This window comes from Macaca thibetana, chromosome 2, assembly GCF_024542745.1.
Source record: "Macaca thibetana thibetana isolate TM-01 chromosome 2, ASM2454274v1, whole genome shotgun sequence".
Lineage (NCBI taxonomy): Eukaryota > Metazoa > Chordata > Mammalia > Primates > Cercopithecidae > Macaca > Macaca thibetana.
The window spans coordinates 10,053,522-10,077,841 of record NC_065579.1 but is presented as its reverse complement, the minus strand read 5'-3'; the positions used below and the strand labels follow the sequence as shown (position 1 = coordinate 10,077,841).

Below are 24,320 nucleotides of genomic sequence, written 5' to 3'. Positions count from 1 at the left end.
TAAGGGCCTGGGCTTGATGCTGGGTAAGAGAGCAATATAGCTGTTGTGCTATTCTGTAGACTTGAATCACATTTGCAGATGGAAGCCCTGGGTCAGCTGAAGGGTACGGTGGATAGACTTTGGTATCTGATGTTGTAGGCACTGGGTGGAGTGCTCCTCACACATCCTCTCATCTCATCCTCATAACTTCTTCAATAGTCAGGCATTAGCAAGCCCATCTTACAGATGAGGTAATAGAGAAGCAGCATCACCTCCTCACATTTACTTGGTAGACAGAGCTGACTGGGGTTGTTTGGTCTCATGTTTACGTTGATTCATTTGCTTTCCCCACGAACTATGCAGTGTCTCAGAGCTATTATTGTTGCAGAACTCACCCCTGTCCTTCTGCCCACACCTGACAACGCTAGAGAAACTGGTGTCCATGAAAAACGTGGGTCACCAGATGAGAAAGGCACATCTGCATGGTCAGAGCAGGCACCAGGTGAAGGTAAAAGAAAGGGCTGGGCTTTGTTCCAATCGTTTATTACTGTGTAGCAAATTACCCCTAAACTCAGTGGTATATAACGATCGTTGAGTATGCTCATGGGTTACCTGGATCAGGAACTTGGACAGAGCAAAGGGGGAATGACACCTCAGTGCTCCACAGTGCCTGGGACCTCAGCTGGCAGACTCGAAGGCTGGGTGCTAGAGGTACATGTTGCTCACTCACTCACATGACATCTGAGACGTTAACCAGGGCTCTTGGTCAGGATATCTACATGTGGTCTTTCCATGTGGTCTGGACTTCCTCACAGCCTGGTGGCTGCTTCCAAAAGGCAAGCCTTGAGAGGAAGGGAGAGAGGGAGAAAGACAGAGAGCAAGTGAGCGCTAGCAGGTGCGGAAAGAAGCTGTAGACGCATCATCTCACTATACTTGATTGGTTGGAGTAGTCCCCAGGTCACTTAAATTCAAGGGCAGAGGCAATCGACTTTACGTCTTGGTGGGGTGGCTGAGTTCTGGAAGAGCATGTGGGACTGGAAAATTTGCCGGAGCCATTGTTGGAAAACACAATGGAGGCTCCTTTTGGCCAAAAAGGAGGAACAGACATCTCTCTGGAGCTGCCCAGAGGTAGAGCCACCAGGTATGCAGCAGGCACACCTGTATGGTGCTGAGTATTCACTGGCAAGTCAGGAAAACAAAGGTCAAGCCAGGAATCCTCAGGAAAGGATCAGCAGTTACGCTACAACCATGCTTCATTGTATATGAATTAGCGTTTATATTGTCCATAAACTAGTTTGTGTAACTCTGATTCGCTGATTAGATCTACTGCTTATGTTACCTTGGAGTTCTAGGTCTATTTGGATTTTTTTTTTTTTCCTGTGAGATGGGGTTTTGCTGTTGCCTAGACTGGAGTTCAATGACAGGATCTTGGCTCACTGCAACCTCCCCGTCCTGGGTTCAAGACATTCTCCTGCCTCAGCCTCCCAGGTAGCTGGGACTATAGGTGCACACCAACATGCCCAGCTAATTTTTGTATTTTTAGTAGAGTTGGGGTTTCACCATGTTGGCCAGGCTAGTCTCGAACTCCTGACCTCAGGTGATCCACCCGCCTTGGCCTCCCAAAGTGCTGGGATTACAGGCGTAAGCCACTGTGCCTGACCCTATTTGACTTCTTATACTGAAGTGAAATATTTTTTGTTCCTTCACAGAGGCAAGGGAGAAGCTTTTAGATATAGACAGACATAGGTCTTAGCTAAATAAATAAATAGAAAAATGAGTGATCCGTTTATTTATTTATTTATTTTTTCCCTCCTGCATCTAACAAAGTTCAGGAAAGACATTCTGTGTAATTTAACAGGAAAGAGATGATAACAAAATTGTTGAAAAGACTGATGTGGGATGCAGACTACATCTGGAGCTACTGGATTTAAGAATTTTTTTTGTTTTGTTTTCTGAGACAGAGTTTCATTCTTGTTGCCCAGGCTGGAGTGCAGTGGTGCGATTTTGGCTCACCACAACCTCTGCCTCCCAGGTTCAAGCGATTCTCCTGTCTCAGCCTCCCGAGTAGCTGGGATTACAGGCGCGTGCCACCATGCCCCACTAAGTTTTGTATTTTTAGTAGAGATGGGGTTTCATCATATTGGTCAGGCTGGTTAGCCACAATCCAGGGATAAGGAAGATGTGATTAGGAAGCCACTGCTGAGGCCTCAGAAACTTCTCTCAACATCTTAATAGTTAGTGATGGAGCACTGGATTGGCATATGGAGTGTCCTTTTGCCCTTCATGATTTCCTGGTGTTGCTTGCCATTAGAAATGGTAGCAGGAAGATTCAGCTTCACTTCCACCTTCCAGATCTCACACAAGGAAATGTTACTGGTGGAACCTAATTTACTAGCTTTGAGGAAGTATGGGGAATGTAATTTTAAGTCTGCTTCTGTGATGCAGAAAGGCACTCTAGCTGGTGGCAACGGGCTCTGATTGAGCAGCCGACAGAATATATCTACCCCCAATTTATCCATCTAAAATCCCCAGGAGTTATTATTCTGAAATACTTAATATTTATAATTAATTATAACACTGTAATATAATTACACTATGAAATTATGTTTAATATTTGTTTATTTATGTAAAATATATAAACTTAATATAATTAATACCCTGAAAAAACAGGCTAGTTGCCCACTTTCAGTTTCTGAACTGAGTTCTTATTTTGGACGACAGGGGTTGGTTTGTAATTTTCCAGTTCCGTTTAATCTCCTCCTGGGAGTCATGCCCCAGGACAGCTGTCTTGTTTACAAAATTTGTTCACAAACGTTTATTAAACACTTACTACGGACCTGTCCCTGAGCCGGATTTGGCAATGTGGGGAGAGAGAAGTCAAGGATTCTTCCACTGGGAGCCAGTAGTGGGAAGGAGAATAAGTCAGGTGCACAGTTAGAACAGGGCAAGGAAGATGTTGATCAATGCCCTAAATAGCAGGCTCAGCAAATCCAGGGAAGAGAGATTATTCTGACTGGGCTGGGAGCAGGGCGTGTCACATAGTCTGTGATCCAGTGATTCTCTTTTGGGAGTAGTACCATCTCATTATGGGGCATTTAAAAACGTGACGGATGCCGGGCGTGGTGGCTCATGCCTGTAATCCCAGCACTTTGGGTGGTAAAGGCGGGTGGATTACTTGAATTCAGGAGTTCGAGACCAGCCTGGCCAACATGGCAAAACCCCATCTCCACTGAAAATACAAAAATTAGCTGGGAGTGGTGGCGCATGCCTGTAATTCCAGCTAGTCGGGAGGCTGAGGCAGGAGAGTGGCCTGAACCCAAGAAGTGGAGGTTGCAGTGAGGTGAGATCACACCACTATACTCCAGCCTGGGTGACAGAGTGAGATTCCATCTCAATAAAATAAAATAAAAGCATAATGGGGTGTTTTCTGTTGTCCCAATGACTGGACATCAGGATGCCATTGGCATTTAGTGGTTGGGGCCAGGGAAGCTAGATGTCCTTTAATACATGAAGACACCACAGATAAATAACTGTCTTCTCCAAAGGGTCATCTCCTTCCTGTTGAAGACTACCAGTGTGCTTGGTGATGTGTAGGACATGGATATTTGGTGTTGGGGGTGGAAGGATAGCGGGTCAAGCAGAGGGGACAAGGTGAGCCAAGAGTTTAGTTTGAATAAAGCAAAGAATGTATGTTGAGTGGCAATGGGAGAAAGTTTATGGTGGCAATGGAAGCTTCAGTCCCGGTTATGGAGAACTTGGAGCTGTGAGATTAAGCACTTGGACTTCCCCTGTTGCCATTGGGAAGCCATTTAAGATACTGGAGCAGGTCCTTGAGAGCAGAAACGTAGCTTCGTCTTGACACCATGCACCGTGTAAACATCAGTAGTGCTGTTTGAATGAATGAATGTCTCCAACTGTAGTTTACAGGAGTTAGACGAGTGGGTACTTGAGTTTTGCCAGATTTAGGATTCTGTGGTTCTGGGAGGGCTCTGACAGCCAGCATTTGGACTTTTAGAGAATACATGGAAAGGGCACAGTGGCCTGCCACACAGATACTGTCTCCATATCCAAGCAAGAGTTGTGGTCAGGCAGCAGCAGTACTTGCTGATACCGAAGAGAGATGTGAAAAAGAGAGATTATTCCGTGGACTCCTGTGTGAAGCCCATAAGCCATGAGGCATGTAGGGAGCAGACTGTTATCTGCATCAATGCTCTTGCATCTTGAGCTTTTAAAAAATTGCCATTCAAACCAGCAATTTGCTGACAAGGTTCACGCGCTGTGACCATGACTGCAGTTGTTCCTGAGGAGTGGCTTGCTTGTCTGCCTGGGGATGGCAGCCGCGTGCGTTCCTTGTGCTGCCCTGCAGGGTCCCGGTGCTTTCTGATATTCATGTTGCTCCCTTTTCATTCTTTTTGGATGCGCTTTCGAGGTTGGGAGGGGAAGCTCAGGGATGGAGCTGACTAAACATATGTGAGATGTTACCTTGTTCGCTCCTCCTGAAGGTTTCATTTCTGAAGCCTTTCCTTAGGAGGGAAAAGGGTGTGTAGATATGAGGTGACTCTAGAACCCTCATTTTATGGATGAAGAAACTGTGATTCATAGAGGGAAAGTGATTTGTCCAGTGTCATGTGGTGAGCTGGCTGTGGAGCCAGCCCTCCTGTACCTTTTATTGCAGGGTTTATTTTATATATATTTGCTGGCAAAAAGAAGGAAAGAAAAACAATTTATATATATTTTATTTACAATAAAAATATAATAAAAATATAAAGTATATATTATATATTATAATTATATATAATATAATTATGTTATAATTAAATTATACATAATTTTATAAATTATATATTTTATAATATATATAGTAAATTATAAAACAACATATTATAATACAATTTATTTTATATGATATAGTATATATTATAATATCATTATAATAAAATATAAAAACACTAAAAGATGTATTTTATATTTAAATATATTTAAATATGTGTATATTTAAATATATGCATATATTTAAATACATATACATATCAAATATATATATATTTTTTCTCTTTGTTGTAGAGACAAGATCTCGCTATGTTGCCCAGGCTGGTCTCGAACTCCTAGGCTCAAGCAGTCCTTCTGCCTTGGCCTCCCAAGGTGCTGGGATTACAGGCATGAGCCACTATGCCTGGCCTTATAGAATGGTTTAAATTACACCCATTTGGGGGAAGAGAGAGCAGCGTGCACAGGCTTTGGTGCCAAAGGCTTGCACATGGTTACTGGCTCAGCCACTTACTATAAAATTTGTAAAATAGGCATCATGGACACATCTGATAGTAAGCATTTAAAAAGAGGAGATGTGTGCGAAGTTTTGTGGACTGCAAAGAACTACAGACATCTTCCTTTTTATCTTGATGTGGATGTTTATGCACTGGGAGTTGGTGGGGCCATCTTTAGAGAAGCGGTGGGCTAGTGAAGACATTCGTGGCCATACCCCAATCACAAAACACTCCCAAGGGGCCCACTTCCCCACTGTACAGTAAAGAGATTTTGCACTCAGATTTGGAGGCACAGCACAAGGCAGGGAAAGCATGAGCCAAGTTTTGAGTCCTGTGGAATTGAGGGTGTGCTCTTGCCTGGGACCAGGGGTTCTTCTAGCAATATAAAGGGAGATGTGGCTAAACACGTAGATTGGGCTCATCCTGGAGGTCTTGAGGCTGGCCTGAGGGTGAGTAGATACTGTCATTTGTGTTGTTTAGAAAACTGGTGAGGAGTCAACTGGGAAAATCTCAACGAAATGCATCTTTAGGATGTGCCGGGAATCTCGGCAGTAACTCAGGTGGACAACAGGGAATCTTGCAATTGGAGTAGGGGTGAGTCTTACATTTTGGGCACATTCTAAGTAACTTTTTGCAGTGCTTCAACTTTTTACTTGAGTTTCTAATAAAAATGGCAATATTTTTTATAGTCGTAGAGCTATATGAAATATTTTTACACCTGTTGGCTTCTTTGTTCGTACAACATCATAGTGAGGGGGAAGGTAGGATTGTTCTTGTTCCTGTTTTACAGACAAGGGAATTGAGGCTCGGAGAGCAGATGGGATTTCTCTGGCCACTTGGCTGGTTGCTGTGGAAGTCAGGAGTGGGGATGCCATGCTTCACACTTCTTCCTGTGCCAATGACCTGGAGCAGTGTTTTTCTCCAACTCACATTTCTTTATCCTCCACTGTCTTGGGTGTCACTTTTGGAAGTGTAAGATGGTCGTGAGTTTCAGAGATTTCAGAGATAAGCTGTTAAGATTTTCAAAGATGAGCTGTAGAGAATTTGGGACCTAAAATGTGTTTCATCCAGTAACTCTTGCTTGCTGTCATGTTGTTGGTTCAAATTGAACATGTTGATAAGTCCAGGGAGGAAAGGAACCAGTTCCTGCTACTTATTGAGCACCTTTTTTTTTTTTTTTTTTTTTGCCCTGAACTCAGTACTGCCTGCTTTTCCATTTGAGGATTTAGAAACATTTATGGATGGAATGATTGTAATATTGTAGCATTCTGTCAACTAGTTTATTAGCTAATTCTCATAAAAGCCTTAGTAGGTAAACAATATTATTTTCCATTTTACAGATGAGAAAACTGAGGTTTAGAGAGATGAAATAACTTGCTTATAACTTGCTTGAGAGAACACAGGTACTAAATAGATTATAATCTTTTTTTTGAGACAGAATCTTGCTCTGTCACCTAGGCTGGAGTGCAATGGTGCATTCTTGGCTCACTGCAACCTCTGCCCCCCAGGTTCAAGTGATTCTCCTGCTTCAGCCTCCCAAGTAGCTGGGATTACAGGCGGGCACCACCACGCCTGGCTAATTTTTGTATTTTTGGTAGAGACAAGGTTTCACCATGTTGGCCAGGCTGGTCTTGAACTCCTGACCTTAAGTGATCCACCCGCCTCGGCCTCCCAAAGTGCTGGGATTACAGGCCTGATCCACTGCACCTGGCTGTAAGTAGAGTATAATCTAAGTTATTTAATTTGAGACTTCTTTCTTCCTTGCTGCTCCCCATCTACGCCATGTATTGCCTGTACCACTGGCAAAAATGCAGAGCTGCTTGTTAAGGAGGTATACATCAGACCTTGGAATTTACTGGAATCAGACCTGGAAGGTACTATGAAGAGCTCATAAGGCTGACGGTTTTCAAGCTGTGCTCTTCTGAGCCTGAGAGACTCCAGGAGTCATCTTGGGGATTATAACACGGAGGGAGGTGAAAAGTGGTGAGAAGTGGAGGAAGTAAGGGGACCGCTAGAGCCAACTTGAGCAGCTCTGCTTTTACCTACTTTGTAAGCTAAGCATCGTCAAAGCATCCATTTAAAGGAAAAGTTCTGCGGCTACATAAAAAAGTTAAAAAACCGCTGTGTCTACCCTTCCTTTTGCTAAACACTGAGAGACAGAGTGGTTTAGCACAAGGAGACACAAAGTGGCTCAGCACGAGTCACAAGATGTGATGGGTCTAAGACCTCTCAGCCTAGAGCTCCCTTACCCCTGGGCCACTTTGTTAGACACACCTTCTTTAATTCAAATCCCCATTTCAGTGGGACATGGCCTTTTCACTTTTTCAAGGAAAGGTTTAATCTGTCCAGCTCCCTGTGAAGATCTTCGTTCTTGGCACACCTGCTGGAGGTTCAGGGTCCTGCAACCACGGAGTAGCTGCAGGACCGTCAGGATGTCCCGTGCACAAGGTCTTTGACCTGCATTTTGCAACCTGGTTGCGTCTCCCCTTTGGACTCTGGGAACCTTGCTGAGATTGGTGCAATATCTGTGCTAAAAAGGTCTGAAATTATAGCCAGTATTGTGTTAACTTCCAACCTTCACAGACATTGTCTGACTAAATATATACCTATTGAGTGTTCACTGTGTACACTGACTGACAAGAAAGGCAAGATTCCTGATCCCAAGGATCTAATGGAGAGACAGAAACAAATATAAACTTGTGTCAACTATTTCAGAGACAGATATTTTTGTGATACGGGATTGTTATGCACGCTAGTTATGTGAAGAGTATTAGATCTCTTAGAAATGAGATGGGGAGAATCTGGGCAATGAGAAAGAAGACCAAAACTGGGGAGTGCAGTCTGGAATTGCAGGGGTTGAGTTTGCAATGTGAAGCAGTTAGTTATGGCATGTTGCACTTACTATTTCTGAGATTTGAGCATCTGACTTTTCCTTTAAGTTTTTGTTTTCCCATTTGTAATATGGGAGTGAGAGTGGCTAGTTCACAGGGTCATTGCTGGGGTTAAATGAGATAATGTATGTAACCTGCTTAGCATAATACCTAGCACAGAGTAAACACTCATTACATTTTAGTAGTTATTGTTGTTATTATATGTCAGCGAGGAGTCAAAAGAGCCTATTTTCTTAACCTCATCAATGGTGTAATCAGAGCTTTGCATCTCAAAATAAAGGAACACTCTGCTTTTATTATTTATTTATTTGTTTATTTATTTATTTATTTTTCACTCTGCTTTTAGAAATAGAATTCAATTACCTTAGCCTACAACAAACTGACTTCAATCTATCTTTCTGAGTTAACTTCTGTTTATTCCTATCTGTCTGCTCACCTCTCTCACTAGTGACCTACACATTTTCTTTTTCTTTCTTTTTTTTTTTTTTTTTTGAAGCGGAGTATCGCCCTGTTGCCCAGGCTTGAGTGCAGTGGCATCATCTTAGCTAACTGCAAGCTCCTCCTGCCGGTTTTGAGCCATTCTCCTGCCTCAGCTTCCCGAGTAGCTGGGATTACAGGCGTGAGCCACTATGCTCGGCCCACATTTTCTAAGCTTGACTTTAACTTGCTGGTCTTTGTCATATCTTTTCAGTCATTGCTAGGGTTCAAATGTTTTCTTTTCTTTTCTTTTCTTTTTTTTTTAAGATGGGAATCTCACTATGTCTCCCAGACTGGTCTTGAACTCCTGGGCTTAAGTAATACTGCCTTGGCCTCCTAAGTAGCTGGGACCATAGGCATATGCCACTGTGTCTGGCTTAAATATATCCTTCTGCCTGGAATGCCCTTTGCTCCTTCATCTGTGCCCCCCTGCCCCATCCTCTTTTAATTCCTAGCCCAAAAGTCTAACCCACCCATTGGGACGGATTCTACAGAACTCATAGAGTTTACAACATCTTGTCCTTCAATTGCAGTCAGTCTCTGTCTTGAACTGGATTTGTGAGCTCCTTGAAGTTGTTTGTATCTCACAGCTTGTTGCTGCAACATCACTGGGGATTCAAGCACACACACATAGAGTAGATGCTCACACATCTATGCCATAAATTACTTTAGTGCCTTTCTCAAATGATCAGCACAGGAATCAAACGATAAAAAGCAAACCAGAAAACAGTCCTCACTGGGCTCTGTGCTCATCAGCCTTGGGAATGGATTTCTGGCAAAGATCCAGCCCCTCTACAAATGACAGAGATGACTTGGCTCTTTTCAGGAATTGAAGAGAATCCCGACAAGTAGCATGTTGGGAAAGGCCCGAAGGAAGCCAGACCAGCTTGCTCTCAGAGCTCCTTGGGTCCCCTGCGGCCCCCAGGTGATCTTCAGCAAGACCTGGTATGTAAATGAGCCTCATCTGATGGCTCAGCCTGCTGCGCACTGCTAGGGATGCTAGAATTCCAGGGTAAGCTTGTGAGCTGGGCTGGAAGGTTCAGTGGGTTGGAGATTACTAGCTCTTTGGTATCTGCAGCTTGAAATACCCTGTGCCCTTGATTAATTCATGCTTGGGAGCATCCTCAGTGCTCTCTGGAAAATAGCTCCTTACTGTATGTTTATTTCCCCACGGGCTTATTTCAGAGAGACTGGAGCCTGTGTTTCTAACAGCTTCTCCAAGGAAAACATCGCAGGCCACATTTCCGGAACTGAGAATCTCAGGGGGTCTTTGAAACGTCCATCTCTATTACCTCCTTTTGGCCCAGCATTTGCTTTTAGCTGAAAAGGGAGATTTTGTCTTGAGCCATCCTGTAGACATATGTGACTTGGAGTTGGAAAATCTGACAGCTGCTGCTGAGCTTTGAACTGCAAGAGTGAGTGGCATATAGACATAACCCCGTAGAACATCAAATCATTTTCCCTTAATTCCCAGAGCCTTAATGTTTCTTTGTCTTGCGAATGATCTCACTGCTTTTTGTATTTGTAATGGAATGCACAGTCATTTGCAAGTAATCACACAATAATCCCCTACACTTTTATAACGCCTTATCCTTTTCCATAGGGCTTTCACTCTCATTATCTCATATGATCCTTATAACTGCTCTGAGATATAAGCAGAGTGGCTCTTTTAATCTCCAATTTTCAGGTGTAGAAACTGAGGTTTAGAATTAAGTTAACCAGAGTTAAAACAGTTTGTATGTAGCAGAATTGGAACTGGAGTCTCCAGAATTGGAACTGGAGTCTCCTAAACCAGTGTTTCTTTTGCTACTTATTGCTGGTGTGACTTTGGGAATATACTTAACCTCTCTGAACCTCAGTTTTCCTATCACTAAATGTGGGTATAATACTACTTCCTGGGATAGTTGTTGGAAGGGATTCAATGAGACTGGGAAATCATTTAATAAAAGGTAAAACACACTAATAATGGGAGGCGTCATTGTACTTACTACATGGACCTTGAAGGCAAACAGTGCCATCAGAACTGTGAAAGAAAATAACATTTTTTCTCTCTTTTTAGAAAGACACAGGTTTAGAATGGCGCTATCAGGGATCACAAGCTCCCAGCCCTGTGATTAGCAAATTGACCCTGCTGCCCTGCCTGCTGGCTGCTTTGTTATTCTGAGAATTGTGTTGACGAGATCCTCTTTTCCTACAGAGCTCTCTCTTAATGTTGCTTGGAATAGCCTTGTGTCCTGGAGACAGTTTTCGGTCTGGCAGGATCTGAGAACAGGAGCGGGGATCTTGGAATGGGATCTGCATCCCTGGGCTTCATCCACAAGCGGTGGGAATGTGGCTTGGGCTGTGGGGTGGAGGTAGATGAACAGCTGGACATGCAGGTTTATCTTCTGTCGTTTCTCAATAAAGTAGACAAGTCCATCTGACGGGTGTTTAGTAGGGTATGACTTGTGAGTAATATAAATGGCTAAATGGCAATATATGTGCTAAATGGCACTGGAAAAATCCATAAAAGAATGGATTTCAAGTTGGCACAAAATGCATTAGAAGTCAGCAGTGTGATGTGGTCAGGAGAACAACCAGAGTGACTGTGGGCTGAGGTCTTGGGTAGCTTTGTTTCTATATACAGTCAGCCCTCTGTATCCATGGTTTCTGCATCCATGGATTCAACCAACCAAGGCTCAAAAATATTAAAAAAAAAAAAAATCCAACAAAAAAATAAAAAAACCAATACAGTATAACAATATTTACATAGCATTTGCGTTGTTAGGTATTATGTAGGTATTAGAACAATATTTAAAGTATACAGGAGATATTACATCATTTTATATAAGAGACTTGAGCATCTCTGGATTTCAGTATCTCAGGGCTCCTGGAACCAATCCCCCCTGGATGCTGAGGATACTGAGGGAACGAGTGTACATATTCACCTACAAAAATTCCAAACCAATGAGACAGACATAGGTTGAAATATGGTCCTGAGAGGCAGAACGTGGAGCAAGGGATGGAAGACCAAGGAGGAGCCAGATTTCAGTTCCGTGTAAGGAAGAATTTTCTGACCGAAAGATGGAATTTGCAGCGGCAGGAGATAATGATCTTTGCTTCACTGGAGACCTCAGGAATACCAATGCGGCAGGTGTTGGGCTTAATGGCCTTTATGGCCACTTCTCATTTTGAGATCACAGAGCTGGGAGGACGAGAGGCACACATATGTTGAAGGAACTGAAGGGTCTCTATGTAGATGTGGAAACTGATCTCCAAATGTTTGTAAGATGGAGGGTACATTTAAAGTATCTCATTCTGGTTTTCATATTTATTTCTGTGGCTCACCCCTTGGTCTTTGGTTTTGAGAGCTTAAGACCATTCCCAGAAGCTCTTTTCCATGGAATAATCTCCTTTCTTTGCTGAAATGCTCCTTTATGGGATGCAGGAAGGGACTCTGAGCTCCTGACAGAATGAAGACCACCCCTTTTTGCTCTCCAGACCTAATTTTGACATCCCACGCCCACCCCCTGAGGAGGGTTGCAATGGCAAGATCTCTGTCCTGAGTTCTGGTTCTGGTATGCAGTGGAAGGCTCTCTGATTCTGTTTCCTTACCTATTTTAATAGTAACTTAATTTGTGTTCCTTTGTTAAGTGTGCAATAAATAATAAATGTTTGCTTACGGCATGCTTGTTAAGTATAAAACAAATAATCAAAATAAATGTGTAATGACCCTTTGGATAGACCAAGTAGAAGCTGCTTTTAGAACACATGATTGGACCATTTCTAGATATCTGCTTAATTTGTAAATGAAAAATATGTAAGCTACACAAGGATCACTGACTCGTCTGAAATCTTCATGACTGACTGATCTGGACTTGGGGTTTGGGGCTTGGGTCCCTTCGTGCCCTGATCAGTGCTGTTTGTAGCTCGAAGACTTCCTGGGGGTGAGAACAAGCAACCTCTTGGTGCAGTCCAAAGCCAGGAAATGGGTGATGATTTTGAAAAAGGACTCATCTGGCCTCCAGAAAGCCTTTACAACCAACAGTAGGAGGAGATCACTAAGAAACAGAACCACTGGGAAGCCAAGATGTGGTACTTGGATTCCCATCTCGGAGCACCTCCTACACCCCCACATCTCCATTTTCCCTAGCGTCTGATCTCTCTTTCTCCTCCTTTAATTTAGTCTGGAGCCATTTTAGATTAGATTCATTCCTGATTGGCCTCACTGCTCCAACTTAGTCATCACAGAACCTTAGGGTTGGAATCCATGTTACAAGTTAAACTGAGCAATTCACCCCCACTTTTCCTGACAACAGTGTTCTCCTGAGAGTCTGGTTTTATTCTGAGTCTCCTAGCCCGGTGTCTGTGCCCATGAAGGACTCATGCCAAACTACATTCTCAGGAGGACTCCCATACCAAGAGACTCTGGGCTTGGGGGCAAGAGACTTGGGTTTTTTTTTTTTTTTTTTTTTTTTTTTTCTTTTAAAGGAGTTTCACTCCTATTGCCCAGGCTAGAGTACAATGGCGTGGTCATAGCTCACTGCAACCTCCACCTCCTGGGTTCAAGCAATACTCCTGCCTCAGCCTCCCAAGTAGCTGGGATTACAGGCATCCACCACCATGCCCAACTAATTTTTGTATTTTTAGTAGAGACCGAGTTTCACCATGTTGGCCAGGCTGGTCTCGAACTCCTGACCTCAGGTGATCCTCCCGCCTTGGTCTCCCAAAGTGCTGGGATTACAGGCATGAGCCACTGTGCCTGGCCGGGAGGAGTTGTTTTAAGACTCACCTTCCATCATAGGAACCTTAGACTAAATTCTCGCAACCTTTTCAGGTGCATCTCCCAAAATATCTCCCCCCCACCGAATTAATGATTTATTTCATAAATTTCGTTGCATTCTGGATGGTCTCATTCTTAAGATGAGCTTAAAACCTTTCAAACCAGTCACTTCCTTGTTTGGGGTGGAGGAGGTTTCTTCCTGGAATTGGACAGTGTATGGAAGGGTTGAGAATCCACTTCTTTAGCGGTTAATAATTTACTCCGAGTAAGGAATTCTGTCTTAAACTGGGGCATGTTCTTCAAGTGCCAGAGGAGAGAGAAGGGTGATTTTTCTGACATCCTCCAGCCTGCTTCTCCATATTTGGAAATGTTTACCCACCCGACTGATCTATTGGAAGAGAGGGAGGTGACTCAGGGTTTAGGAGAAGCAGGATTTGAATTCTTGTTTCCAGAAACAAAGTCGTCCCCCACCCCGCCCCCACCCTTCCCCCTTCATTCCTCTGCCCCTTGTTCTGGAAGCTGAGGCGAGAATGTCTCAGTTCTGTTCCCTTCAGGCTTCGAGACCACCGCCTTGCTGTGTCCCGTAGTGGACTGAGGGCCTGCAAGTGGGAGTGAGGGCTGGTGGAGGGCCAGCTGCCTGGGCGGGCCGGACATCGCGTGAGTACATCATTACTGCCGGATGAGTGGCATTTCTGCTCACAGACCTGGGGCGTACAGCCTGTGGGCTGGCTCACTTGCATGGTGATGGGACACGTTGCTGGGAGTGCTGGTCACTTTAATTTGGGGGTGTGGACAGCTGCTTTCCCAGGGGAGTACTTCTTGCAGTGGGATTTCAAGACAAGATCGGCCTGAGGAAAAATTATATTCGTATATTTTTAAAAAAGTAGGTATTTCCTCTGATCTGAGGCCTAATTTGAGTTGGGTAGAAAGACAATTTGGGAGTGCTATTGTCTGATTACTAAGGCTAAAGCAACACGCTGGAAGGGATGTCTGTGGACGTGTAGGGACGGGTAGTTTTAGCTTGAAAACAGTTATGGTGGGACTTAGGAGTATGCAAAATGTTGATGTGTAGCATCTGCACAGCATCCACCGTCTGGAGTACCTTGCGTGCTGGACGCTGTGTCGATCTGATGCATTGTCAGAGTTGGGAGAGTCCTGCGGTGTTTTCAGCACATCTATCTCATTTCACAGTGTGAGATAATGGGCAGCAGAGACCCAGGCCCTGAAGACAGATGGCTCATTATGTGGGACTAGAACCCAGATCTTCTCTCTCAGTTCATTTCTTTCCCCTAGACTTAAGCTGCCCCCTCTACTGCAAGATGAGGAAATTGGGAGATGTTAGAATTGTCCACACTTACTAATCTAGTTGGTGGGAAAATGAGGACTAGAACCTATTTCTTCCAGTTCAGACCTCTTTCCTTTAGGATATATGGGCTCAGATGCCTGAATTCCTTGTTTTTGTATGAGGCTCTTTTCTTTTTTGTTCTTTGATTTTTACTTACCTTTCCCTTCTTTTGGTCATGTGAATGTTGTATGAATGCAACCTTTTGCTCTCCTTTGCTCCCTATATCTTTCTCTTCCATGAAAGGGGATGTCACTTGTCCAAAAGGCAGAATGAATAGTATGGAACTTTATTTCCATCTGTGGAAGTGAAAATTATGCAATTTTCCCTGAGAGAAATTCAGCAAGGCTTCCCATCTGAGCCTCTACCACTATTCTTGAAGCTGTAAGAATTCTGGAATATTATGCCCATTCAAAGGTGAGTCCTGATTCTGATTAGATTTTAAACACACACACACACACACACACACACACACACACACACACACACACACACACACACTTTTTAAGACTACCAAAGCCGGACAGAGACCCAGAAGACACCAACCTATTGCGTCGCCTCAGATGTTTCACAGCCATCAGGAGTAACTCTTTGTAGTCAGCTCAGTTTCGGATCAACTTTTTTTTTTCTTTCTTTCTTTTTTAGACAGAGTCTTGCTCTGTCGCCCAGGCTGACTGGAGTGCAATGGCTCGATCTCGGCTCACTGCAACCTCCGCCTCCTGGGTTCAAGCGATTCTCCTGCCTCAGCGTCCCGAGTAACTGGGATTACAGGCATGCGCCACCAGGCCCTGATAATTGTTGTATTTTTAGTTAAATACATTCATATTGCTGTGTAATAAGTCTCCAGGCCTCTTTCATCTCGCAATCTGAAACTTTGTACCTTTAACCCACAACTACCTGTTCTCCTCTCCTCCAGTCCCTGGCATTCTCCATTCTACTTTCATTCTCTATGAATATGACAACTCTAGGTTCTGTATCTAAGTGAATCATACCATATTTGTCTTTTTGTGACTGGCTTATTTCACTGAGCATAATATCCTCAAGTTCATCCATGGGTCAGAATTTCTCCTTTTTAAGGCTGAATAATATTCTGTGGTAATGAATATGCTACATTTTGTCTATCCATTTAAGTACTATTTTTTAACCTCCATGTTACAGAAGAACAGCAACCAGAGACTTCAAAGGGTTAATTAAGTAAGTGGCCCAAAGTCACATAGTCAGTAGTGGAGACTAATTTTACTTAAGAGTGGCATGTGATCAGGAGTAAGCAGATATTGGATTCTAATTGGCAAGAGTGTGACAAATCAGGGTGATTCTCAACTGGATGGTGATGCCTCCTTACACGTTGCTGTGGCATTTCAATAAAGCAAGTGTTCCAAAGGGCCGTACACAGCTATGCTTCCTTTCTTTTGTACGGGGCTCTAGGAAGTCCATAGCTAAATTTAAAGCTCACCTCTAGCAAATGGTGTGAGACATCCAGCTCTTATTTTTTGTATCCCCTTTCCCCTTTCTTTGCTTTATTTTCGCCTCTCCTTACGCATTTTCTCACTTAAATCATCAACTATCAGCATCTTTTGTGAAGTACCTCAGATCCTTTCTGGAACAAGGCAGAATATATAGATGTGTGTCATGATATCTAATATTTTAGTAATTATTAGGTCTGTGGAATAGTGGGCTAAAACTGGCCATGATTTTTCTGACTTGACTCTGCTCATCATCTTCTTTTTTTTTTTTTTTTTGACGGAGTCTCATTCTCTTGCCTAGGCTAGAGTACAGTGTGTGATCTTGGCTCACTGCAACCTCTGCCTCCTGGGTTCAAGCAATTCTCCTGCCTCAGCTTCCTGAGTAGCTGGGATTACAGGCATTCGCCACTACATCCTACTAATTTTTGTATTTTTGGTAGGGATGGGGGTTTCATCATGTTGACCAGGCTGGTCTTGAACTCCTGACCTCAGGTGATCTGCCTACCTCGGCCTCTCGAAGTGTTGGGATCACAGGCGTGAGCCACCATGCCCGGCCTGACTCTGCTCTTAATGTAGTGTTTCACCTGGGCAATGCCCTGCTCCTTTCTGAGTCTCACTTTTCTCACCTGAAAGAGGAAGTTGCTGTTGATAGCAGTAAACATTTAGGCTGTGCTGAGTTTTACCCTAAACATCGTATCTCTAACTCTCCCAACACTCCCACAAGGCAGGTGCTATTATCCCCATTTTACTTTTGAGAAAAGGCCTAAAGAAGTGAGAAAGCTTGCCTAAACCCCTTTAATTCTTGGGTAAAGGCATTAGTGACCAATGTGTATTTGACTCCAAAGCCCAGGACGTTAGCCACAGTGCTGGGCTACTATCCTTTTATGCAATCTGTCAGGCTTCTTCCATCCGTGGCATGTATTCATCTAATTTTATTAAATCTTTATTGAATTTCCACTTAGGTGCCTTGCACTGTTCTGGGCATTATCCCAGTACTCGATTTAGAGCGAAGAAAGAGACACACACAACAACCATCCCTTGGCGCTTACATGCTGGTGCAGGTGTGTGGAGGAGGCAGATAAAGGAACACTTAAATAAGAGGGAATGATAAGTAACCCAAGGGAGGAGTCACAAAGGGCATTCTGACTCTGAGTGAGTGGAGAAGGACTCTGGGAGGTTATGTTTAAGCTGAGATCTGAGTGACAAGGAGGCCGCCTTGTAGAAGTCGGGGGAAGAGCACTGCAGGCAGTGGAGACGGTCAAAGCAAAGGTCAAGGCCATGAAGTGGGAAGGAGTTTGTGTTTGAGGAACAGAAGGAGCCTGATGTGCTGGCAGCATGTGGGCTGCAGGGGAAGAAGCAGGAGAGAAGAGCAGGGACTAGCAGGTGGTGGTAAGTGAGAGACCTGAGCTGCTTAGACCTGAGTCCAGATGTGATGGGAACCACCTGAGTTACGTGTTACAGGCATCTTTCCAGCTGCTCTGGAGGGAACCACAGCATAGTAAACCACAGATAGTAAAAGGAAGGCAAGGGTAGAAGCAAGAAGGTTAGGCAGAAACGTTTACCGTAATTCAGGTGAGATGTGGTGGTAACTTTGACTAGGGCATAGAAGTTGGGCAGGAGAAGTAAGTTCAGGGCGTGTTTGGGAGTGGTCGTCTATAGGCTCTCTAGAGTGATTTCCTTCAGGGAAATGTCAAGCTAAATGGGCAGGAATCTGGGAGACTCAGAGGGAAATGAAAATAGGCACCCTGGGGGGTTGCCCAGACAAGCAGCTGGCATTCCAAAACCAAAGAGGATCTGTTTCTCACCCCCATCCCATTTCGTTTCTAGCCTCGAGCTTTGGGCCAATGCACAGAGGACGGTGGCTTTCTGCCTTTGGCTTCCCAGCTGAGAGCTGTTGGAACGCCCCAAAATAAGCCCTGCAGAATGTGCAGCTTCCTTTGCTCTCCCTGGGTATTTTTGTAAAACATTCTTTCCCACCAAGAATGAGGAACGTTCAGAGTGATGCTGACTTTATGGGCTGTATTTAACATGCTGTTTTTTCATGATGTGTTGTCTGTTCATGCAGAGATTTCTGTCTCCTGTAAACTCCCTGGTAAGGAATCTTCAATCTCCGTGTGAGATGGGTCTGGAAGGCTCAGTGGGAGCCCAGAAGAGCTGGGATTTGAAAGCCTCTCCTTGTCTTGAGGACTGGACTGCGGTCCAAGGGCACCTACCAGTCCTCTTTTTTCATTTACGTTTGAATTCATAGTTGCTGGCCTTTGGCAGTTCCCTGTAATTCCTTTTAACAGACTTGGCTTCCCTGCAGATACTTACTTCATTTTTCAGGTCTTGGAGAAGTTAGGTAGTGGCTGAATCAGGTAGAGAATCCAAAATTCCTGACCAAGCCCCGTCCTCTAGCCACCAGGCCAAAGCAATTTAGCTTGTGACCTCATCCTCCTGGGTATCCCGTAGCAATCTTATACTATAATCAGCCTAAGCCCAGAGATGCTCAGAGATTGTAAACTAAGTCATCTAAAACTCATTTCTGGGGCTTCTTCATGCACCCCTCCTGCAGTCTGTAGTTACCAGGTTTTCAAAAAATTAGCATAAGCTCTTAAAAACAGAGTTTTGTTATTACTCATTCGAGTTTCTTCTAAAATTTCTTTTATATTACCTATTCATTGAGTCGACAAACATTTATTGAGTTCTTACTGTATGCCAGGCATTGTGCTAGGTGCTGGGGATTGATTCAAAGATAATTTGGAGGCGTATGGAAGGGGAGTGGATAATTACAGCACAGTGAGATAAGTGCTATAATAGGGGGATATAGAAAGAGCCAGAAATAGCACTATGAATAACATCTTTGAACAAATTGCCTTCTTTTTTCCTTTTGGATTATTCCCTTATGTATATTGCCCAAAGTGGGATTACTGGGTCATTTAAAAGATGAAAACAATTTGGCACAAAAAGATGTAATGACTTGCCTGGGGAATACAGCTCAATTTTCAACAGAGGAAGAAAAAATTGTTGACAAATCCAGATTTAGATCACTTTACCAGGAAGAACGGGCAGTTTTTATACTACCCTTTCAACATGGTGGCTTTTGGGGGTGGGGGGGATTTATTCTAAACATGCTAGCCTGCGTGTAGGAATCACACGTCCTCATATTTAATCTCACAACTTGATTGTTCTCACAAGAACCCAGCTGTATACGTATTATCGTTTCCATTTTACAAATGAAGAAACAGCACCCTTGATAAAAGGAAGTAAGTTGCTCAAAAGGCCATAGTTAATAAGTGTGGAGTGCAAGAGCCAAGCACAGTTCCTTTTATTCTTTGACTCCATCCTGTTTTCCATGCTGTGTTTACCTATTGAGGGTACCTGTGCTCTAGCCGGGGCCCGGAATTTATTTAATGAGTCACAGAGACTCTTAAGAGGACAGTCAGGCTCTATGAAATAGGTGTAGATGTTCTTACCTCCGAAGTCATAGCCAGGGAACAATGTCCTTCTGTATGTTGACCTGAAAGGATCCAAGGGCCCATTATTCCTGACCCTGGTATTCCTGCCCCTGGCTCAGGTGCTGAAAGGCTATTTGCATAGTCCTACCATTAGAGCACAGAATCCCAAGTAAAGCTGAAACCATGCCACAGTTCTGCTGTGAAACATTTATTACTTTTCTAGTACTTAACTGTATTAAGTAAAAACTCCTGCCCCTGGTATCCAGGACCTGTCATAAATGGACACCAGCATGGGTCCACTGTGGACTTCCTTGGTGCTCCTGTTTACGTATCTTTAAATCAAACACATTTCCTGCCAACCCCCAGATATACCCTGCACTTTCTCACCTTCATGCCTTAGCACATGCCTTTCCTTTAGCCTGAGATAACCTCTCCGATCTTCATTCATAGAACTCCCAATCCTCCTGTAAACTTCTGCACAGACGCCATCTTGGGAAGGGAATAATCCTTGATCACCACCTGCTCTCCCATCCATTGGAAGTGATCTGTGTTCTCTGTTCTGCTAACTCAACCACAGTTAGCTGTGAGGCAACAGAGTACAAATGTATGCTGCTTATGAGCATGGGATCTGGATTTGAATCCCGGCTGTGATACTTCCTCACTGTCAGTTAACTTGCTTGAGCCTGAGTTTTCTCATCTGCCAAATGGATGTGATAGAATAGGTGCTCCCCCTGAAAGCCACCATGTTAACAGGAGTAGTATAAAAATGGTCTGATTCTCCCAGTGAAGTTGTGTAAATCTGGAATTGTCAACAATTTTCCTTTCCCTTGTCATTACATTTTTTTATGACATCACCTCATGTCACCGTGTGGTATGAAAATCTGCATTGTTACCTGTGCTGCTTCTGTGGTACTTGTCCTCTTTTACTTGATGTCTTATCTCTCCTTCTAGACTGGGAGTTCTTCAAGGGCAGGGAGGGCATTGCATCTTTGAAGGCCTTGACATATGGGTACTGCTACAGAGTTTCCTGTAAAGGAAAGGAGGATTCCATACAACCTAAGTGGTGACACCAGCATAGGCTCATTACTAATCCCGTGCCCCAGTCACGAGGTTTCAGGCCTGGCAGAGAACTCTGTGAGCTCTGTGATGTGGAGCTTTAGGCACATAGAACACAAGCTGGATAGGCCTCTGGCTCCTGCTGGAGAGACAGGAGAAAGGCTGGATGGAGCCTGTCTCCAGTCCAGCTTCTTCTGATTCAAGGACTTGGGTGGGGCTGGCAGTTCCCTGAAGGCAGAGTGTTAGTCCTGCTTGGAACAAGAGACTGTTTCTTTCCTGGGCCTTGCAGTGGGTCTGTTCTGTTGGTGAGTTTCAGACCTAGAGGACAGGGTCACTGAAGGTATGGGTTAAGAGCAACTCTGAAAGCCACCTGTCCCCTGACTTCTCTGTGAGTGGGGCCACAGGGAGAAGATCCCTTCATAGGTAGCTCCTCTACCCTTGCTTTGCTTGGAGACTGACCACGGAAGGGGATTCATTTCTTAAAGGGATAGGGCTACGATTTAACTTTCTGTTGTGCCGCTTCCCGAAACACAACACCTGTGGCTTCAGATCCAAGTGCTTTAGAACATGAGATACAAGGTCTTCCATGCCCTGGCTGCAACATTCCTTTCCAGGCTTGTGTCCCACCACATTCCTCTGCATCCTCTGTCACTGGCCTCACCATATTAGTCACTTTCTCTGAGAACACCCTGAACTCATCCCCCTCAAGGCCTTTGCACATCGTGTTCCCTGGGCCTATTTTCCTCCTCCTCATGCATGGAAATCCTCTTGGGTGTTCAGGCTTCATTTGGAAGTCACATCATTTGCAGAGAACTTTTAGACCCTCAAAAGGACATTGCATGTACTCGTGCTTTTCTGTGCTTTTCATTCTGTCTTGTGTGTTCCAGCGTGTCCCCCATTGAGGCTCTTCAACACCCCTAGGCGTGTCCAACTCAGCACCCACACCTGCTAGGTCCACACACTGCCTTATCAAAGACAGCAGGTGTTAGCAAACCTCTCCTTGGTGCATGCCTGAATGCAGAACATGTGACATTCTGTTAACTAACACTTGTGCCAGAATGGCTTCCGTAGCCCATACTGGGGTTCCCATGATTTGTTTGATCATGAGCCCAGCCATTTGAATTGTTTTTGAATTGGTCTGATATCAGCGAATTGTTAACCTTTCTCAGGTCTGTTTCCTACATACCAGTAGATGTCTGCTTAGTGCCAGGGCTCTGAGCTTTTCATTTCACTTAAGAACAGAACAGTGAGGTAGAATTCAGGAAAGATTTACCTGCTGTTAACATGAACTTTTAAAAAAAGAGTTAGAAATGTAGGCCTTGTTTTTATCCCAAAGCTCCCTGAAATGTGAAAATAGCAGGAGTTTTAAAGGTATATTTCCACCTCTAGCAGAAGAACTATCCATATTATACTTGTAATTATAAATTGATAAAGCCTGTGTCATGAAACTTGATTTTGAACACCTGTGTTCAAATCCTGGCTTTACCACTTACTAGGTAGAGGTACTGGAGGAGTGGCTAACTTCTCCGTTCCTCAGTTTCTTCAGCGTTCAATTGGGAACTTTTTCTTACAGGCTGATGGAAAATTTAAATAAGGTCTTGGACATGAAATTGAGATTTTATTAGTGTGTGTGTTTCAAAATGTGGATTTGGAGGCCATTTAAAAATAGAATTTCCAAAAAATTTGCTTTTAAAGCAAAATACTTAGATATGTAAATTTTTGTGAAATTTTCTTCAAATGATAAAATAAATGAGTTTACAGTCAGGAGACATACAGTATCTAACAGACTTAGGGAATATGCTTGGCTTACAAGACGTGGTTTTAGTCCACATACATTAGAATCACAGAACTATAGGCTTTGAGAAATTATAAAAGCCTTGGAAGGGGTGAACATGAATTAGTGCATATTGTATGCAGGCTTTGTGCCATACATGCTAGATATGGAATCCCAGGAAATGGTTACATACACCTTGATGGGTAGATGATATTAACCCTGTTTTGCAGACAGAGAAGGCTGAGCTTTGAGAAAATCCTTTACACAAGTCTGATATCAAAGCCTGGAACTTCAAACTCCCCTCCTGATGGCTTCTAGAAACCCTTTCCGTTTATAGATATGACAAGACTTGCTTTCACTTTGTTGTTGATTTTTTTATCCTCTCTTTCTCTGTCTCTGGGGACAGAACTAATGCAGGGCCAGATAGACCTGTGAAAATCTGCAGTCGTGATGTCACATAACTTGTTTGATGAATCTAGATTAGTGTCTTGACTTTTCCTGCCAAGAATCTGCTCATAAAGTGTCTTGTTTTGAGCTCCTTTGACTGTACTCATTCATCAGCCTTTACTTATTTTCTTCTCTTTGGGAGAGATACTTGCCGTTACCCATAATGTTTGAGGTCAGGAGTATATTTGAAGAGGGCTTTATATTTTCTTAAAAAAAATACTGGTGGAAAATCAAGTTTATTGGCTATTTCATACCATCTTCTTCTGCCATTTATGGGCAGTCATGTGGAAGAGGTGGCACGGGGCTGGGAGTTTGGAGCAATGCTTCTCATCTTGAATGTGTCGCTGACCAGGGAAAATACTTCGTGCCAACTCCATCATTCCTTTTGGGAATTCAGTGTCTTCAGCTATAAAGAGTGAGGGCAGTACTAGGTGATTCCTAAGATTTTAAAATTCTGCATGTTTTGTGGTGTCAAAACCATCAATTTCTGCTGAGCTGTGTGATCCTGCAGCTGTTTCTCTGATAGTTTTCAATCTTTAGATTTAATCTATTCAACAATGTATAATTTTTTAAAGGGAAGCTTTTATAGACACTTCTGAAATATAACGGGGTGGGGGGGGATAAATGGATGTTAAAAAATAGAAAACAACCAATTAAATAGTAGATAGCATGTAATTCTCCTTGGAAACTTACCACGAAATTGAGAAGTACTTTAACAACTGGTAATTTAAATTGCATTTGAACTCTGCTAATGGTTTGTTTGCATGGGAACTTCAATCATTTCACAGCGGTTCTTTAGCAAAGCTGCTTGTTCTCTTTATGGAAAAGAAGAAAAAATCATTAAAAGAGAAGTTGGCTATGGAAAAGGGAGACCACTTTCATTTGTACCTGGAGAGACGCTGGAGAGTGTGAGTGAGACTCCCTCAGGGCCCAGGGTGGAGAGCTCTTCCTTTCAGTGAAGATTAAAACTCTGGGAAGTCAGATGCCCTTGGCGGCTGTTGTAGAAACTGTTGTGATTTGTATCTCTCTCTGCAGGGAGAAGCTTTGGTGTTATGCAGCTTGCGGGTGAGGGTAGCGGCAACCTTTTTGGTTCGTTTTATGAAATTGCATTGTTCACAGGTTTAATGTTGGCTTCCTAACAACCCATTTCTCAGTAAGTTTGAAATGATGCCTTTCTCTCCTTTCAGCGGAAATGGCTTTCAGAATTCCAGTGTCCTTGAAGACCACCCGGTCTCAGGAAACTCCTTGCTTTTCTGGGCTGGTCTTGATTGTATTCCATTTTGCCTATTAATTTCTTTCTGCTGTTGAGATTACTGGGAGAGCGTTGAAACAAGTGTTCGAGGCCTGGCTTTGTAAGTCCTGGTTTGGCTCTAGGTGTGACTCATGTGATCAAGCACAAGTCCCTCTGCCCAGTGCGTGTTGGTGTCC

General features: G+C 43.6%; 2 protein-coding genes across 12 annotated transcripts in view; one reads left to right on the top strand and one right to left on the bottom strand.

Moving 5' to 3' along the window:
* LPP (LIM domain containing preferred translocation partner in lipoma) overlaps positions 1 to 24,320 on the top strand; it is a 739,054-nt gene that overhangs the window by 46,127 nt on the left and 668,607 nt on the right. Inside the window, exon 1 of one of the 7 annotated variants that reach the window (XM_050779291.1) lies at positions 13,908 to 14,030. The exons of the other annotated variants lie outside the window; for them this stretch is intronic. The gene's annotated coding sequence lies outside the window, so the exon portion shown is untranslated. Of the gene's footprint in view, positions 1 to 13,907; positions 14,031 to 24,320 lie in introns of those variants that run through there. 7 annotated transcript variants of the gene reach the window in all.
* SST (somatostatin) overlaps positions 1 to 24,320 on the bottom strand; it is a 1,150,223-nt gene that overhangs the window by 520,735 nt on the left and 605,168 nt on the right. Inside the window, exon 1 of one of the 5 annotated variants that reach the window (XM_050779309.1) lies at positions 13,839 to 13,848. The exons of the other annotated variants lie outside the window; for them this stretch is intronic. The gene's annotated coding sequence lies outside the window, so the exon portion shown is untranslated. Of the gene's footprint in view, positions 1 to 13,838; positions 13,849 to 24,320 lie in introns of those variants that run through there. 5 annotated transcript variants of the gene reach the window in all.